This window comes from Nicotiana tabacum, chromosome 5 (assembly GCF_000715075.1).
Source record: "Nicotiana tabacum cultivar K326 chromosome 5, ASM71507v2, whole genome shotgun sequence".
NCBI lineage: Eukaryota > Viridiplantae > Streptophyta > Magnoliopsida > Solanales > Solanaceae > Nicotiana > Nicotiana tabacum.
Genome location: NC_134084.1, coordinates 42,121,631 through 42,129,471, shown reverse-complemented (window position 1 = coordinate 42,129,471; position 7,841 = coordinate 42,121,631).

Here is a 7,841-nt window from a genome sequence, read left to right as displayed (position 1 = left end):
CTGACCCACAATCCATTTGAATAAGCCGCCCGGATCCCCATTCAATCCAGGACGTTGATCAAAATGATCAACGACCACCATTTAACCTTTCCTAAATTAATCCCGACCTACCCCTCAAACCCTAGTCATTTGCACCTATAGCCACCTTCAAACTCCCTCCTCTCTCAGTTCTCTCTCAACTCCCCTCTCAAACCCTAGCCGCCTCCCTACACTTCCACCCTAAAATCGCCGGAATCTATGGCTTCAAAGGCTATTGAAGCACTATTCCGGCCTCCTATAACTCCTACACGCCTGGTCACTATAGTTTCAAGTCCTGACCATGAAGAAGCTTGGTCCAGACCTCGTATGCTTTCAGTGCTATGGCTATCTTCGACCATTTTCGACCTTGTTCCGGCCAGCTATGGTTATTCGAGCTTGATCTCGACCTCTCCTACTTAGATCGATGATTTCCAAGCCTCTCTCACCCTCTAGGTTTCTTCTAAAACCCTAACCTTCAAGGTTTTTCTAATTCTTTTAGATCCGTTGTAGATCTGTGCTTACCCTAAGCTTTCAAATGTTTTCTCAAAGTTTCTTTCAAAACTCTACTTTCAAAACTTTTATCTTTTCCGATCTAGGGTTTTGTTGAGTTGTTTAGAATTTTCTCTGATCTTTAGCATGTTCTACTGTGTTTCTTATGTTGATTCTTCTACCATATTTCTTACGTTGCTTCCCTACTATGTTTCTTATGTTCTTCTGTGTTTCTTATACTGTGTTTCTTATGTTGATTCTTCTACCTTGTTTCTTATGTTGCTTCCCTACTGTGTTTCTTATGTTCTTCTACTGGAATACACATACTAAGAGTCTTAGTTCCTCTTTTGGGATTTCTGAACTTATTTCATTAGTATTGCTGCCTGATTTACTCGTCCTTTCATCTCTACGCTCGATTGGTGGTAAAACCCTAAAATTTAGGGATTCATTCGAGTTTTGAGACCACTCGCTATGTGATTTGCTTGTTCTTCATCTTTGAACTTGTTTGGCTTCATAACTCTAATTTCTTTGAACCTATTCGAGTTTCTGAAAGATGTTTCATCTATTGCTCGATTGAATTTCTGAATCTTTGTTTTTTTATATGATTCTAATTTCCTGCTAAAACTCTATAAGGTCTTTTACTTGACCCTTTGGTATGCTATTCGATACTCTCTCTTCTCTGTTACTGAGTAACTGGAATCGACCTATGTGACTACCTGTGTTTGCTACTATACGATGTTTCTCTTTGTCCTAAATTCAGCCTTGCCTACTTAATACTCATATACTCTTTTATATGATGAGTTTCCCTCTAAAATGGCCTTCTATTTGGGATTGATTTCAGACCTCCTTGTGTGAGTCTGATTGGTTCTTTCCTTGTTTTACTGATTTCCCTAATTCTTGGGTTGATTCGAGAACTTTCCCTTAGCCTTTCGATTCTCCTATTCTGACTTGGTTTATGTATAACTTCGAATCCCTCACTCCTTGATTTACTATACGCTGATTGATTTATTGTGTTTCTTACCTTATTTGGTTAACCGTGTATTTCAAAGATTCTTCATTAATTCTTCCCTTAATTAAACTCTTATGTATTTACCCCCAATTGCCTACTTTGCACAAGATGTTTACTTGATCTCCTTCTTTAAATAATATATGTCCATTACCGTTTAGTTTTAACTCCTTGATTAAAGGAGATCTTTGATACTAATTGATTTATAATTGAAACACAGTCCCATAATTATTTTCTTGCCTTATTTTCTGCCTATTTTCACACTATAAATACCTGGCTTTTGCATTGATACAAAACAGACAACCCCTCACTCATAGTTTTCTTCTGAAACTACACTTACACGCAATAGTATTCTCTCTTATTTGCTTGCATTGTGGCCTGTTTACAAGATCTACTGCCTTTCTTTGTTGTATTTCTTCGAAACTGGTATGTTCTGATTTAAGTTTCAGCACCATAATAAATGTATTTATTCATGCTTTTTGTATCCCTGACTACTTACTGTTTCTGTATAGCTCAGCATTACTGATTTCTTTTCCTGCCTGTTCTGTTATGAATCCCTATTCTTCCACCCCATTATGTGTTTAAGCTATGGTTTGGAGCATGGTAATGTGTAAATTATTGCCCATGAATCAAACTTGATCCCTTGGGATCCTAGCCTCCATAAATGTGTGTTTTGACAAGCTTATGGCATGCTAGCATCCGCCGTTGTGAGCATGCCTAAAGCCTGCCCTTGCCTAAACAATAGGCTCTTTACAACCTCCCCATTCCCCTGTACCCCTATGTGTACTTATTTGTAGCTGTTTTCCTTCCCCTTTCCCTCTCTCAGAATTCTGTTTCTGCATTTGCACTCTCTCTTAGTCTTTAAGTACTGCCCCCCTCTCGTAAGCCTTGCCTTGGGACCTTGAGTTCCCTCTGAACTTGGACACTTGAGGGATGGCCTTTCCACACCGCACATGTCCAAATCCGGTAATACATTTGGGTGTGAGCACTGGCCGGAGTTCATTTGAAACTCTCATGGAACTTTGACACACTCAAATGGGAGAAAGGCTTTGGATCATGATCTCATGGAGTTGGTTTACATCATATTTCAGACATGAAGTCTGAATCAGGCTCACCTTAGTTGTACTTTTATTTTTTTTTCTGATGTTTTTTTTACTTTATTCTGGGCTGTAATAAATTTGTAATAAACTCTTGGGGATGGTTAGAAAAAAAGAGCGGGTAATTACGTATGCAAAAGGGTAGATACCATGTCTATAGAAATTCTAAATTCTGCATTCGCATATAGATACCATGTCTATAGGTTTTCGAATTTTGCACATTCAAATGCATATAGAAAGCATGTCTATAGGAAATTGTAAATGCCCATTTTCATATAGAAATCATGATCATAGGTCAGCTACTCTGGTCTAGAAATCATGCCTATAGGTCCTTCTAAATCCTGTATATTCATTATCATCTAGAAATTGTGTCTATAAGTATCTGGAATCTGAATTCTGCATATGCATATAGAAAATATGCCTATAGGGCCTTTTAAATCCTGTGTATTCATTTGCCATCTAGAAATCATGCTCATAAGACTTAAGCGTTCAATTGCATCTAGATATTATGTCTTAAACCAAATTCAGCACCTAGATATCATGCTTTCACATTTTTACCATACAAGGCCTAAAATCAATTACACGTAAAGAGCATGTCTATAGGAGATATTAATCTAATTCGAATCGTTTCATTCACGTACATAACTAAAATCAGTAATAACAAGTATCATCAATTTCAAAGCCTATAACTTTCATTAAAGTGTGCTTTCTTTTCATAATCTGATTTCCCCTTTTTACCAGCATTTACTCAGTTTATGTTTTAGACCTTATTATTTCATGGCTTTCCTGAATTCAATAGATACCATGCCTATAGGATCCTTGTCCGACACTTAGTCAAGCCTTAGGATAAAAGTTATAAACTGGATCTGTTAACTACAACCAGTAGGCAGGCCTGATTCGGGCTTCTTATATGAAATATGTAATAAATCAGTCTGCCTCAACCTCTAAGTTCTTTCACATTCAGTATTTAATCAGACCCTAAACAGTACATGCAAGGCATGCTAAACTACGTGCTTCTTTGACTAAAGGAGGTATTTCTGAGCCCTTTTGCCTGTTATGTGCTTTCCCCCAATTTTTTATACATGTTCTTGCGTGTCGCCTTAGAATTTTGCCTTTGAAACTACAAATAAGCCGATATCCCCTCCCTTTGGGATTAGTAGTCCTAAATGCCTTCGGGACTGACAGGATTGGGGCAGGTAATAGCATGCAATGAGAAAGGAGACCATTCCGCGCTATAATACCTTAACAGGGTGGGAAGGGTAGATATGGATATGATGACCACGCGATAATGCCACACGTAACCCCTCATTGATGAGTGATTACCGGGCATTGTGTGGGATGACCCATATTAATAATAAACCTAGGACCCTCTTTCCTTTATTTCTTATCTCTTTTAAAGAATTTCAAACTCTTTTTAAGAAAAATCAGCTTTCTTTTAGTTCTTTCCAACTTTATTTGTTTGTAAACCCTTATGTGAAAATCCCCTCTTATTTGAAGTTTTACTTGTTTACGTGTTATTTGCACCTAAGTTCACAATAATAGTCTGGCTGAAAATCACACTAGTGGATCCTGAGGGGTGCCTAACACCTTCCCCTTGGGATAATTTCAAGCCCTTACCCCATCTCTGGTTACTCAAATCAAACTCTCTTGGTGTCCAAATGCACCTAATCATTAGGTGGAGACTCTTTAAATTCAAACTCAGTTCCCAAAAGGGAATAAGTTGCCCTCTCAAATGTCATAAACTTGATTTCGCGAGAAAAGGGGGCACAACACCTAGTAGGAACGTTTGTTTGCATCATGTGCATTTGACTTTGGGGACTCAACATAGGGGTCGGGTCCATCTAGGATAGGTGCACCCAAAATAAAAAGACCATCCTGATGCATCTTATGTGCTACTTGCACATCTGTTTGTTTCGGCTTGCATGTTGACCGACTTCTAGAATAGGGAAAGAAAATAAAAAAAAAAGGTGAGAGGTAGGTATCTAGAAAATTCTGAAACTCTGCCGAAATTCTAAAAAAGAAAAGTCATTCCAAAATGAGTCAAAATTTTCAAGTGCCATGTTACCCTTGTTCTGTCAAAACTGACCGAACTACGCGGGTCTGATTCTCACAAGATGTGATATACGTAGGCAAACCTCATCGGTTCCGGCCCCAATTTTCAACAATCCAAAAATATTTTACTTTAGTTCCTTCTTTAGAAATCTCTCCCTAGAAAATTCAAAAAAAGAAGTTTTTTTTAAACTCAAAAAAATGGTTTCCTTCTTTCTGAAGTCTTTTATACTGAAAAAAGAAATAAAAAGAAAAATCAATAAAAAAATCAAAATTATTTTCTCTTTTCACTAGAAATACTTTTGTAAATTAAAAAAAAACTCATTAATCCAAAATATTTTCTTAAACGTCCCTCTTTCGAAAATTAAGAGGTAACACCCAAAATCCAAAAAAAATATTTTCTTTCTTCTTTAGAAAAAGAGAAAACAAATGCAAATTCAAACAAAAATATTTTCTTTTTTACTTTTAAAATTCCCAAAGTTCAAATCAAAAGCAAATGAATTTTTAGAAGTCTTTCTTTCAAAAATAATAATAAAAAAAATCAAAATAAAAAATCCAAAAAATATTTCCTTTCTTCTTTTAAAGCATTTCTTTCGAAAATTCAAAAAAAAAATCAAAATCAAAAATATTTTTCTTTTGCCTTAAAGCTTTCATGGTCTGAGTTTTATAAAAAAAGAAAAAAGAGTTAGTTTATTTACTCCATTTTGATCTTCCCGAACTACGCAAGATCTGATTCATGCGGTGTCATGATACGTAGGCAATCCCCATCGGATTCAATCACAGCTATAAAATAAATTGAGTGAAAAATAAACTAAAAAAAAAAGAGAAAGAAAAATTGAGTGAAAAATAAAAATAGTGACAAAAGAAAAAGAAAAAAAAAGAGAGTGACAAAAAAAATAAAAGAGTGAAAAAAAAAGAGTGCCAAAAATAAAAAAGCGGCAAAAACAAAATGAGAAAATCAAGAGTGATTACAGAGAGGCAGAAATAAAAGAAGAGAGGTACATACTGAAGGGGTTAGTTAATGTCAGAATGAAACATGCAACCGTTCAAACACATGGTAGAAGCGTTTAACTATTAGGTGTATTGCATCCAAACATGCGATTTTCTATCTGTTAAGTGTCTCAAAACTAACAAGGTTGTTGGATGTTCAAGTTAGCCAGGTTTTGGTGGTTGGTTTTGTCAGTAGTCTAGCCTCCCCTCCTTCACAAGATCCAAAGGCACATATGGCCTCCGCAAGCAATCTACCAATCATCAGTTCTAAGGATAGCACGACATTGGCTATTCCGCAGCTAGAATCAGCAGCTGCTGAAGAGAATAAGATGTCGCGTCTCCGAAAATTAGAAATGTGGGACGCCTGGTCTAGCGGTAGGGAACCGCCAAGTGCAATCCCTGGGTTCCCTGAGTTGATCCCCAGTTCAGGTGATGTTACCAACGCCCCTGTGCCCAACCCGCTCTTCCCCTACGGGCACCCTCCAATGTTGTCCAATGGTCCTGACACACCTTCTGTGGTTCGCCCATAGGCGCCAGTTTCCAGGGGTCCATAACTTCAATCAGAAATAACATATGTGACCCCATACTCTTTCACTCAACCTCCGCAATATGATCTCTCGAGGGAGTAAGAAAAGGTTGTTAAAAATTCCAAGCAAGAGGAGATGGCTCGGAAGATGAAGAGCCTGGAACAAAGCATGAAAAACATGCAAGGTCTGAGTGGCCGAAAAAGTGTCTCATACTATGACCTCTGTATGTTTCCCCATGTCCAATTGCCGGCTGTCTTCAATATGCCAAAATTTAAAAAGTACGACGGGCACGGAGACCGGGTCGCTCATCTAAAACGATTCTATAACCAATTGAGAGGCGCTGGTGGAAAAGAGGAGCTGCTAATGGCCTATTTTGGGAAAAGCCTCATCAGAATCGCTTCTGAGTGGTATACGGATCAAGAAATTACTCATTGGCACGTGTGGGACGATATGGCCCGAGATTTTATCCGCGAGTTCCAATATAATGTTGACATTGCTCCCAACAGAAACTCTTTGACCAATTTGAAAAAGAAAACCGCGGAAAGCTTCCGCGAATATGCTGTCAAATGGCGTGTGCAAGCTGCCAGGGTAAAACCTCCAATGGATGAAATTGAAATGGTCGCTGTCTTTTTACAGGCCCAAGAGGCGGACTACTTCCAGAACATGATGTCCGCTATGGGAAAGCCGTCTGCCGAGGCTATCAAAATTGGGGAAATGGTTGAAAACAATTTAGAAACAGGCGAATCTTGAGTCATGCTGCCTTTAAGGCCACATTACAGGCTGCTCAAAATGGTTCAGAAGGCCTGATGAACAGAAATGGGTTTGAAGAAGGAGCCCATTATGCAGCATCTTGAAGACGTCATTTAAATCATTGGACCTCGTAGGTCAAGATCATTACCAGCTTTTGCCAAGTGTTACATGTCTTTATCTGTCTTAATTAGTCTATGGGGAGGCAATACTAATACCGAATTATCCTATGTTAATTGAACTAGGCTTGTACCTGGAACAGAGAAAAAGGGTATCGGATTGAAATCCAGGCACTTTCTGTTCTAGCAAAGGTTCAAGTTTTCTTTGCTTACACTGGGAGTTTAACATATACGTCATATCTATTTCTGTTGCAGTTTAATTCTTGAAAATTTAATAGAAAATTTTAGTGAAAAGCTTACCTTTCAATTTTGAAATTCTCTTTTCAGTTAAGCAAACATTTGCTACCAGCTATTTCTCCTTTTTTTGCCGAAGTAGTCTCTCTATTTTATATGAACAGGAAGCAAATCTTTATAAAGTTTAGTTGAAAGCTAGTTTTTGTTCTTACCCTTCTTTTTTTTTTCTTTTCCAGCAAAGCAAAATGGTTTAACCAACGTTAAGACTAATGTTTTTCTTTTACTCTCTTTTCTTAATTTGGTTTTAAGCAAAGAATACTGTCAAGAAATTCAAGATGTTGAAGAACTGATAAATGCAAAGATACGTATACTTCGAGAGGAGGTTGTATACATGAATAAATATGATAACATTGGACCTAAGAAAATAATAGCAAAAAAAGAGAAAAGTAGACAAAAAATAATTTAGGAAGCAAGTAAAAAATATACGGAAATTAATGCACTGAAATGTATCCGAAAAACCTATCATATCATTGAAACATGCAAAAAAATACATGTTTTAGTCCCC